We start from the raw sequence: 12,443 nt of genomic DNA, 5'->3' as shown, positions 1-12,443 counted from the left end.
AATCCATGGTATGGCCACATCTGGAGTACTGGGTACAGATGTGGTCGCCTCATCTCAAAAAAGATATACTGGCACCAGAAAAAGTTCAGAAAAGGGCAACTAAAATGATTAGGGGTTTGGAATGGGTCCCATATGAGGAGAGACTAAAGAGGCTAGGACTTTTCAGCTTGGAAAAGAGGTGACTAAGGGGGGATACGATAGAGGTATATAAAAACATGAGTGATGTGGAGAAAGTGAATAAGGAAAAGTTACTTACTTGTTCCCATAATATAAGAACTAGAGGTCACCAAATTAAATTATTGAGCAGCAGGTTTAAAACAAATAAAAGGATGTTCTTCATACAGCTCACAGTCAATTTGTGGAACTCCTTGCCTGAGGAGGTTGTGAAGGCTAGGACTATAAACAGGGTTTAAAAGAGAACTGTATACATTCATGGAGGTTAAGTAAATTAATGGCTATTAGCCAGGATGGGTAAGGAATAGTGTCCCTAGCCTCTGTTTGTCAGAGGGTGGTGATGGACAGCAGGAGAGCGATCACTTGATCATTATCTGTTAGGTTCACTCCCTCTGGGGCACCTGTCATTGGCCACTGTCGGTAGACAGGATACTGGGCTGGATGGACCTTTGGTCAGACCCAGTACAGCTATTCTTGTGTTCTTATATACATTGCAGAATCAGGACCATCATTTGTACACTAAAATATGAGTTATGCCAACATGGCATGGCATGGCATGGCAACAAATTGCTGAGGAAGTGTCAGCCAGGATCCAGAGATGGGGAGCAGGAGGAGGGACAATGATCCAAAGACTTCAAAGAATCTGCCTGAAAAAGGGCTAGAGAGAGAGAGAAACAGAGAGTGAGAGAAAATGAACTCACAAGCAGTATGTTCCAATTAGGAAGGGGAAATTATATTTATATCCTTCTCCAGCCTAGTTTAGCTGAGACTTTTACTAGGAGCTATTTTTCAGCATGCAAGGAGACATAATGTTTTAAGGCATTGGTATTTTTTTTTAAAGAAAACAATTTAAAAGGATAGCACCCGTAAGGCACATCAGGTGTGCATTAGTAGAGCAGTGGGTTGTCGAAGGCATGAGGCAGACACACCCATGGCATGCACATATAGCCTGCTAACACACAGCCTTGTGTGGCTCATTGCTATAGTATAGTGAGGGAGTTGTTCAGGATTTAGTTGTAGGTGGTTAAACTTTCCCTGCTTACTCAAATAGCATCTTTTGGCTGTTACCTCAGCCAGCTGCAGTGAGGGCAGGTCTGACTTATGGGAGGTGGTGAGTCACCAGTTGCTCTGGGCCTGTTCCACCACACTGTGTTGTGAATGTTCTGCCAGTTCAGGAGTGGGCTTTGGTGAGTTAATCTGTGTAACATAGTGTTAGGACCAGTTTTTATATTAACTCGCCACTGTAAATGGCCAGCCTAGATTGATTACAGACTGTAAAGTGTTTTAAAACACACCCAATATTCAGGCCCAATCCAAAGCTCATTAACATTAATAATGAAAGGCTTTCCACTGACTTCACTGGGCTCAAGATCAGGCTTTTAACATGTTTACTGCTTCAGCTATTTACCAGTTGTGTATCAATGTAAATCATTGTCCCTTGATACCAATCAGCTCTGTGTTCTTGGGGAACCAGGTGCAGTATCCAGCCTGTCTGACTCATGAAGGACACCCTCCCCAGCATCTGCTTGAACCAAAACCGATCAGAGAGCAGTGAAGGGCGGTGGGAGACACACCAAGACCCCCTCCTGACAAGGGTGACAAGATTAAGGCAACTCCCCTAGCCTCATCTAAATCAAAGATGGGACAGGGAGGCATCTCCATTAACATACAGAATGGAGAACAGAGATTCCAAGGCAAGAACCACACTGAACTCTGGGACCAGAAAAGCAGGGAAGCGCTACAGCCTGGGGGATCTCTGCTCCAGATGTTAATGAATCTACGCCTGCACACATCAGCTTAGCAGTTATCAGACCAATTCTAGTAATGAATCCTTGGTTGATATCCAAAATACTAAAGCAGCCTAATTGCATTGTGAGCTCCCTGGAAGGAACACCACCCATAGCTAGGAGTGACCAGCCCCTATTGTCTAGCCTAAAGAAAACCCTTGAGTCATCAGTTTACCCATAAACAAATCTAGTGTTCTCCCTTGAACCATTTTTGTTTCCCTACAAAAAAACCCTTACTCACACTCCAGTAAGTGTTCTGATACATGGATCCAACTCTGCATCAGTTCCACTGGGATTTCATCTTCTCCTGACTGACCGTGCTGGGGGCTCTGCCTGTCTCCAGCACTCAGGACCCTGAGCTACCATCATCACCTGGGAACCCCGACCAGTTCAAGTGTCATGGATTGGTGAGATCCCAGCGCTCTCTCTCTCTCTCTTTGTTTTCTTTTCTACCTTAGGCAGGTATAGTTTTCTATATATGACTTTTGTAACCTCTAATAATGTAACTGTTATGTTTATTTAGGCTCTCCTTGTGTGGTTATCACTATTATTCAATAAATAACTTGTATGGTTAAGAGCATTGCTTTGCCCCTCCCCCCCCCGAGCTTTACTCTGTTGTGTTTTTAGTTTCCCCATTTACTGTGTAGCAACACTTCTCTTACCTAAACTAAGGATCCCTGTAGGGCCCAAAAATACTGTGGGATTTGCTCATCAAGTGGGTTACTACCAGTACAATTATAACGTGAAAGTGGGGATAGGGACATGCTGAATCTGTGACATATGAGGGTGGCAGCTAGAAAGAGCTGCTTAACCCAGTCCGCTGAGTCGAGGGGCACATAAGAGTGGCAGCCTGGAAGTGCTGTTCGACCCAGCCTGCTCAGACTGACTCTATTCCGGTGTGATTACTGTGGCACATAATCGGGGGCAGCTTGAAAGTGCGGCTTGACCCAGCCCACTGAGTCCAGGGACATATAAGGGGTCAGCTTGAAAGTGCTGATTGACCTGGTCCACTCAGGTAGGGGGAGAGAGAGAGAGTATGTGTGTGTGTGCGCGTATCTGGTTCTGGGGCTAGAGGAACTCAGCCTAGGGTTAGTGTGGCCACAAATCGACGGTATTGACCTCCGGGTGGTATCCCACAGTGCACCATTGTGACCGCTCTGGACAGCCATCTGAACTCGGATGCACTGGCCAGGTAGACAGGAAAAGCTCCTCGAACTTTTGAATTTCATTTCCTGTTTGGCCAGCATGGAGAGCTCACCAGCACAGGTGACCATGCAGAGCAGTGGTTTCCTCAGGAATTGAAATTAGGGGGGGTGTTTGAATTTACAGAGGGGGTGTCAGGACCAATGAGATATATAAAAAAGATATGAATAAAGAAAATTTTTTGTTAGGATTATGCAAATTTAACATAAGAATAATGCAAGTTACACCAAAACACATAACAGGTCTAGATTTCTAAACAAATATACATTTAAAAAAAAAGTATTTCATTTAAATTGACTTTTGAAAAGTAAGCCATCATGGGGTAAGAGGAAAGTCCTGTCATGGATCAGTAACTGGTTAGAAGATGGGAAACAAAGGGTAGAACTAAATTATCAATTGTCAGAATGGAGAGAGATAAATAGTGGTATCCTTGAGGGGTCGGTACTGGGACTATTACTGTTCAACATACTCATAAATGATCTGGAAAAATGGGTAAGCAGTGAGGTGACAAAATTTGCAGATGATACAAACTATTCAAGATAGTTAAGTCCTAGGCAGACTGCAAAGAATTACAAAGGGATCTCATAAAACTGGGTGACTGGTCAACAAAAATGGCAGATGAAATTCAATGTTGATAAATGCAGAGTAATGCACATTGGAAAACAATCTCAACTATACATACAAAATGAAGGAGTCTGAATTAGCTGTTACCACTCAAGAAAGATCTTGGAGTCATTGTGGATAATTCTCTGAAAACATCCACTCAATGTGCAGCGGCAGCCAATGGTTCCCAACATTCTGTTTGCTTTTTTAAAAAGAACAGGAGTACTTGTGGCGCCTTAGAGACTAACAAATTTATCTGAGCATAAGCTTTCATGGGCTACAGTCCACTTCATCGGATGTAGCCCACGAAAGCTTATGTTCTTTTTGCAGATACAGACTAACACAGCTGCTACTCTGAAACCTTTGCTTTTTTAAGAAAGGGATAGATAAGACAGAAAAAATCATATTGCCTCTATATAAATCCATGGTATGTGTACACCTTGAATACTGTGTGCAGATCTGGTTACCCCATCCCAAAAAAGACATGCTGGAAATGCAAAAAGTACAGAGATGGGCAACTCAAATGATCAGGAGTATGAAACAGGAGGAGAAATTTAAAATGACTGGGAATTTTCAGCTTAGAAAAGAGACGACTAAGGGGGGATATGCTAGAGGTCTATAAAATCTTGATTGATGTGAAGAAAGTGAATAAAGTAAATGTTTTGTTAGGATAATGCAAATTTAACATAAGGAAAATGCAAGTAACACCAAAACACATAACAAATATAGATTTCTAAAAAAAAAATAATTTTTTTAAAGTATTTAAATTGACTTTTGAAAAGTAAGCCATCATGGGGTAAAGGAAAGTCCTCTCATGGATCAGTAACTGGTTAAAAGATGGGAAACAAAAGGTAGGAATAAATTATCAGTTTTCAGAATGGAGAGAGATAAATAGTGGTATCCTTGAGGGTTCAGTACTGGGACCAGTACTGTTCAACATATTCATCTCGAAAAATAGGTAAACAGTGAGGTGGCAAAATTTGCAGATGATACAAAACTATTCAAGATAGTTAAGTCCCAGGCAGACTGCGAAGAGCTACGAAGGGATCTCACAAAACTGGGTGACTGGGCAACAAAATGGCAGATGAAATTCAATGTTGATAAATGCAAAGTAATGCACATTGGAAAACAATCTCAACTATACATACAAAATGATGGCATCTGAATTAGCTGTTAACACTCATGAAAGAGATCTTGGAGTCATTGTGGATAGTTCTCTGGAAACATCCACTCAATGTGCAGCAACAGTCACAAAAGCAAACAATGTTGGAAATCACTAAGAAAGGGATAGATAATAAGACAGAAAATATCACATTGCATCTGTATAAATCCATAGTACGTGCACACCTTGAATAGTGTGTGCAGATCTGGTCACTCAACCTAAAAAATATATATTGAAATTGGAAAAGGTACAGAGATGGGCAACTAAAATGATCAGGAGTATGAAACAGGAGGAGAGATTAAAGTGACTGGGAATTTTCAGCTTAGAAAAGAGATGACTAATGGGGATATGATAGAGGTCTACAAAATCTTGACTGGTGCAAAGAAAGTGAATAAGGAAATTTTATCTAATCCTTCACATAACAGAAGAACTAGCAGTCACCCAATGAAATTAATAGGCAGCAGGTTTTAAAAAAACAAAAGGGAGTACTTCTTCACACAGTATAAAGTCAATCCAGGGAACTCTTTGCCAGGGGATGCTGTGAAGACCAAAACTATAACAGGATTATAAAAAGAACTAGATGAATTCCTGGAGAACACGTCCATCTGTGGCTATTAGCCAGGATGGGGAGGGATGCAACACCATGCTCTGAGTGTCCCTAGCCTGTTTGCCAGAAGCTGGGAATGGGCAACAAGGCATGGGCACTTGATGATTACCTGTTCTGTTCATTCCCTCTGAAGCACCTGGCCTTGACCACTGTTGTAAGACAGGGTACTGGGCTATATGGACCATTGGTCTGACCCACTATGACCATTCTTATGTAAAAATTAATTATAATAATAAAAATGTTTAGTACAGAAACTCCCCAACATAATGACCTCCCAAGATAGCAACAATGTGAGATAACAACCTTGCCAAATAATGCATTTTTAAAATCTTGGCCTACTAGGAAACATATTTATATAAGTTTCCATTCCCAGTCACAAATCTAGCATTCTGGAGCAAAGTGACTAAAATATAGTCCATCAAACAAATGTTTATTTAACATGCCCCTCACTTTTCCCTCTACTGCACTCCACTCCCTGGTGTTGTCCTTGGTCAATGGAGACTCAGAGTTCAGAGGTGCTTTCATGTGAGTACACCTTCCAGGTGGGGGACAAGAAGGCACCTTGCTTGTTCCTCCAGCTGCTCACTGTTCGCTCTGGCCATGTCTGTTCGTTGTGCCACCGTTCACTCCACCACTCTGTTGCCAATGGCCCTGCACAGTCACCTTCGGCTGCCACCTGCCACTGTGACCTCTGCGAGTTGGTCTCTTAAGGTTCTACCAGCTCTCAGTGATTTCAGCTGAGCTCTCAGTGTGGGAACCTCGCTCACTGCTAGTGCAGTCTAGGGTTGTCTCTTACACAAAAACACTGTACCCACAGGAACACTGTCCCCACAACAGGACTAAGCACTTAGACCTGATTGTCAGTGATTTCAGATGCAGTGGTCACTTAACAGAACAAAAGACTATCTATGGAGCCTAATCAGCTCTGTCTTTAAACAGTGGAGAGGGACAGGTCCCCACCCTCTCTCTTGATGCCTTCAAATCATCACAGGCTAAGTACAGTTCTACTGCCCTTTACTCATACAATAAGAACAACATTTCATCCCTCATTCCCTGCACATTCAAGTGGTTTGTAACCCAACCCCAGGCAAAATCTATCACTTGGACAACACAGCCCTGTTTGCTGGATACCTAGGTAGATTAGGTGTGAATGTAAATATAATCGAGCCCTGAAGCCTTTCCCCACAGCCCCAGCTCATCACTAGCTGTCAGGGAGAGCTCATTTAGACTTTGCTTACAAATCATCATTTGAAATTATTAGGTTGTCCAACATCACCGAAATGAGTGCACTGACATCATAAAAAACAACAGCTGCATAAGGAAGCAAGGAAGCTAGTCTATGTTCATGCTTTTCAAATCTATTATACTTTTTCAGTTACAGATATTTTATCATACACTGTATAAGCTTTTAAAGTGTGTATTAATGTTTCAGTTTAAATTCAGATTTCCAAACAGTCACTAAATTGGTATGTAACTAGCTCACAAAACTTGAGGGGGGTATTGGGGAAATTCAGGGGGGGTGTAAGGAAATCACTGATGCAGAGCTCATCAGCAAAGGTAACAATGCAGTCTCCGGAGAATCGAAAAATAGCTCCAGCATGGACTGCACAGGAGGTACTGGATCTGACCGCTATATGGGGAGAGGATTCCGTGCTAACAGAACTCCGTTCCAAAAGCTGAAATGAAAAAACATTTGAAAAAATTTCCAAGGCCATGATGGAGAGAGGCCACACTAGGGACTCAGTACAGTGCCATGTGAAAGTTAAGGAGCTCAGACAAGCCTACTAGAAAACCAAAGAAGCAAACGTAAGGTCCGGGGCAGGGCCGAAAACATGCCGCTTCTACACTGAGCTGCATGCAATTCTCGGGGGGTCCGCCACCAGTACCCCACCCCTGTCCGTGGATTCCGAGGTGGGGGTGGTAATCTCAGCCATGGCTGAGGATTCTGCGGACGGGGAAGATGAGGAGGATGATGAGCTTGCAGAGAGCACACAGCATTCCATTCTCCCCAACAGCCAGGAGCTTTTTCTCACCCTGACGGAATTACCCTCCCAGCCCTCCCAAGCCACTAGGCCAGACAATGAAGCCATGGAAGGGACCTCTGGTGAGTGTACCTTTGTAAATATAAAACATGGTTTAAAAGCAAGTGTTTTTTAAATGATTAATTTGCCCTGAGGACTTGGGATGCATTCGCGGCCAGTACAGTTATTGGAAAAGTCTGTTAACATGTCTGAGGATGGAGCAGAAATCCTCCAGGGACATCTTCATGAAGGTCTCCTGGAGGTACTCCAAAAGCCTTTGCAGAAGGTTTCTGGGCAGGGCAGCCTTATTCCATCCTCCATGGTAGGACACTTGACCATGCCATGCCTGTAGCAAGTAATCTGGTATCATTGCGTGACATAGCCTAGCTGCCTATGGTCCCGGTGTTTGCTGGCATTCAAGCAACATCTGTTCTTTATCTCGCTGTGTTATCATCAGGAGAGTGATATTGTTCATGGTAACCTAGTTGAAATTCAGGAATTTAATTAAGCGGACAGAGATGGCCATTCCTGCTGGGCTGTTTGCCTGTTGCTTAAAAGAAATCCTTCCTTGCAGGTAGCCAAGCGGGGCCGGGACGGGGGTGGTGATTGGCGCTGAGCTTTTTCGCGTTTGGCTAGCAGTGATCTTCCATGATACCAGCCACGCGGTGGGGGGGAGGGGTAAAGCGATCATCCCAGAGAATTGGATGGGAGGTTGGTTTCTGCTGCTGCATGTTAACAGGAAAGAAGCAGCACTGAACGGGCTTTGCTTGGTATTTAGGAAAGTAGGGCACTGTATTAATGAAGGCTGCAGAAGCCGAAAGACAATGGCTTACCATGGATGCATGCAAGCTGAATTCTGCTGCCCGGACCTGCGTCTGTGAGATCTCTAACACCAGAGCCACAGGCACTCAATATTAAGATGCAAAATGCGACCTTGTAGTGAAATCACATGTGCTATGTAAGGTGAATAGTGTTGTTCACTGTGAAAGAGTATAACCATTGTTCTGTATAATGTATCTTTTTAAATACTTCTCTCCCTTTTTTCCCTCCCTCATGCAGTTGCAAATGTTTCAAGCCTCCCTCCTCCATCCTGAAGGCTATCTGGATAAGGTGGTGGAAAAAAAAGACGCGAGACGAAATGTTCTCGGAAATCATGGAAGTGACCCGCAATGAAAGAGCTCATCTGAATGAGTGGAAGGACCTGGTGTCAAATAACAGGAAAGATGCCAGTGAACGTGAGGACAGGAGGGACACTCGAGATGAGAGGTGGTGGCAGGAAGATCAGAGGAGGCATGACGCAACGCTGAGGCTGCTGCATGATTAAACTGACATGCTCCGGCATCTGGTGGAGCTTCAGGAACAGCAGCAGGATCACAGAGTGCTGCTGCAGCCCCTGTGTAACCATCCTCACCCCTCACCATGTTCCACATCCTCCGCACTTAGACATGTAAGAACGCGTGGGGGGAGGCTCCATGCACCCGCCCACTCCACCCCCGTGGACAGCCCAACCAAAAGGCTGTCATTACTTTGAAATTTTTTTAGTGGCCTTTTCCTTCCCTCCTATCCTCCTCCCAAACCACACCCGGGCTACCTTGTCAGTTCTCTCCCTCTTTTTATAATGAATTAATAAAGAATACATGATTTTTAAATGATAGTGACTTTATTTCCTTAAGCAAGCTGTAATTGAAGTGGGAAGGTGGGTTGCTTACAGGGAATCAGTCAATCAAGGGCGGCGGGGTTCATCAAGGGGAAACAAACACAGCAGTCAGACCGTACCCTAGCCCGTGATGAAACTCATTTTCAAAGCTTCTCTGATGCACACCGCTTCCTTGTGTGCTCTTCTAATCACCCTGGTGTCTGGCTGTGCGTAATCAGCAGCCAGGTGATTTGCCTCAGCCTCCCACCCCACCATAAAGGTCTCCCCCTTACTCTCACCGATACTGTGGAGCACACAGCAAGCAGCAATAACAAAGGGAACATTGGTTTCGCTGAGGTCTGAGCGAGTCAGTAATGTGCACCAGCGTACCCTTCAAATGGCCAAATGCACATTCTGCCACCATTCTGCACTTGCTCAGCCTGTAGTTGAACAACTCCTGACTACTGTTCAGGCTGCCTGTGTATGGCTTCATGAGCCATGGCATCAAGGAGTAGCCTAGGTCCCCCAGGACAACTACAGGCATTTCAATATCCCCAACTGTTATTTTCTGGTCTGGGAAGTAATTCCCTTGCTGCAGCCATTTAAACAAAGTAGTGTTCCTGAAGATACGAGCATCATGAACCCTTCCCGGCCATCCCACGTGGATGTTGGTGAAACGTCCCTTGTGATCCACCAGTGCTTGTAGCACCATTGAAAAGTACCCCTTGCGGTTTATGTACTGGGTGCCCTGGTGTTCCGGTGCCAAGATAGGGATATGTGTTCCATCTATGGCCCCCCCCACAGTTAGGGAATCCCATTGCAGCAAAGCCATCCACTGTGACCTGCACATTTCTCAGAGGCACAACCTTTCATAGCAGCAGCTTAATAATTGCTTTGGCTATTTGCATCACAGCAGCGCCCACAGTAGATTTTCCCACTCCAAATTGATTCCCGACTGACCGGTAGCTGTCTGGTGTTGCAAGCTTCCACAGGGCTATTGCCACTCGCTTCTCAACTGTAAGGGCTGCTCTCATCTTGGTATTCTGGCGTGTCAGGGCAGGGGAAAGCAAGTCACAAAGTTCCATGAAAGTGCCCTTACGCATGTGAAAGTTTTGCAGCCGCTGGGAATCGTCCCAAACCTGCAACACTATGCGGTCCTACCAGTCTGTGCTTGTTTCCCAGGTTCAAAATTGGCGTTCAGTGGCTACAGCGTGCCCCATTACCATCAGGATCTCCAAAGCGCAGGGGCCCACGGTTTGAGAGAATTCTGTGTCCATGTCCTCATCACTCTCGTCGCTGCGCTGCCGTAGCTGCCTCCTCCTCACCTGGTTTTGCAGGTCCTGGTTCAGCATAGACTGCACGATAATGTGCGAGGTGTTTACAACGTCCATGATTGCTTTCTTGATCTGAGCAGGGTCCATGCTTGCTGTGCTATGGCATTTGCACAGTTCACGCAGGAAAAAAGGTGCGAAATGGTTGTCTGCTACTTTCACAGAGGGAGGGGTGAGGCTGTACCCAGAACCACCCGTGACAATGTATTTTGCTCCATCAGGCACTGGGATCTCAACCCAGAATTCCAAGGGGAGGGGGAGACTGCGGGAACTATGGGATAGCTATGGGATAGCTACCCATAGTGCAACGCTCCAGAAATCGACACTAGCCTCGGTACATGGACGCACACCACCAAATTAATGTGCTTAGTGTGGCCGCGTGCACTCGACTTTTTACAATCTGTTTTTAAAAACCAGTTTCTGTAAAATTGGAATAATCCCGTAGTGTAGACATACCCTCAGACTCACCCTGCAGGGCTAAAAACTAGCCATGTAGCTGTTCAGGGTGGGTTGGGCTGGAGCCTGGGCTCTGAAACCCAGTGAGAGCAGGAGGGTCTCAGGGCTTGGGCTGCAGCCTGAGCAGGAAAGTCTATACTGTGATTTTTAGCCCTACCCAACTCAGTTGACCTGGGCTCTGAAACATGCTGCTCTGGGTTTGGTATTTTTTATTGATATGTAGACATATTCTGAAACACATTCAGGGACTTGTAAAAGATTTTTCAGGGCCCTCCACAAAGTACTGCAGGATTCCATCTAGCTCCCTCTCTCTGTGTGATCAGGTATATCTTCCCCTGTCCCCTCCTGTGCAAGGTCTTCTTCTAAAGCAAATGTCTTCTTTATACTATTTGATTAAATTGTTTTAAACCCTTATTTAAATGTTCTAGTGTCAGAGAGTGGCTGTTGCATGTTCTTGACTTTCTGGGCCAGAATAGTGCTGGCTTTTTGGCACTGAAATTGATTTTCAGCTTCTTGGTGTGTGCAAGCACCTGCCGGTAGCTTTGTCCTGGAGTATGTCCCCAGCAGGATGCTGCCAAAGCAATAGTGTTTATAAGAAGTGCCAGTACCAGCCTGAGTAGATTGGAAGCAATTGTTCCATCTTAACTAGCCTCCATGCCTATACATTGACAGAAGTTTCCTTATTGCTACTTTATTTTGTGCCAAGGGCTACACTGTTATAGGGTTGTACTATATGGTAAATCAGGGTTAGTATGAGCCACCAGGTTAGCACTGATTTCTTCTGGTAACTTTTCATTTAACAAAACGCTTTAGGTAAATAATTATGGCCTTGCGGTAAGGCTTACTGGTGTGAAGTACAGATAGAGTGAGTAGGATGAGAGGAAGTTCTGGTGTTGGATTCCACTTCACTCCTTTTGGTGACAAGTGTGACTATTATTCCAAAGACATAAGTGTGGTTCTCATGGGTATGTGCTACCACTGGTGCACTGGCACAATGGGAGCAAAAGACATCAGTCAGCATTTCAACCAATGTGTTGTCTACACTCAGAAGAGGTGTAATGGAGAGCACGATTTGAACCTTGTGTCTCTGGGCAGATGAGCCATCAGGAAGCAGAGCATGTAAAATTTCATACTGAACATCCAACTTTCCCAATGTTGCGTGATTCAAGAAAATTAAGCTTGCCTTACAAGCCCTGAAAATGTTACTAGAACCAGAGATAAAAGCGTGAGTGAAATGTCTTGGAGCATCATCTCTCACAATTTCTGACTTTCCATCCAAATCTTTGTTCATCTCCCAGTATTGTTTAAGAACAGAAACAATGTAAATTTCCATGATTTTTAATTCACACGTGTAGGAATATATAATACAAATTACAATCTAAAGGAAAAGTAAAATAAATTGAAAAGAACGACTAATTTAAAAGAGCATATTTATAATACACAAAATGTAGGTTCATTTTACA

This window comes from Gopherus evgoodei, chromosome 1 (genome assembly GCF_007399415.2).
Source record: "Gopherus evgoodei ecotype Sinaloan lineage chromosome 1, rGopEvg1_v1.p, whole genome shotgun sequence".
In the NCBI taxonomy this organism is placed as follows: Eukaryota; Metazoa; Chordata; order Testudines; family Testudinidae; genus Gopherus; species Gopherus evgoodei.
This window is presented reverse-complemented; position numbering follows the sequence as displayed.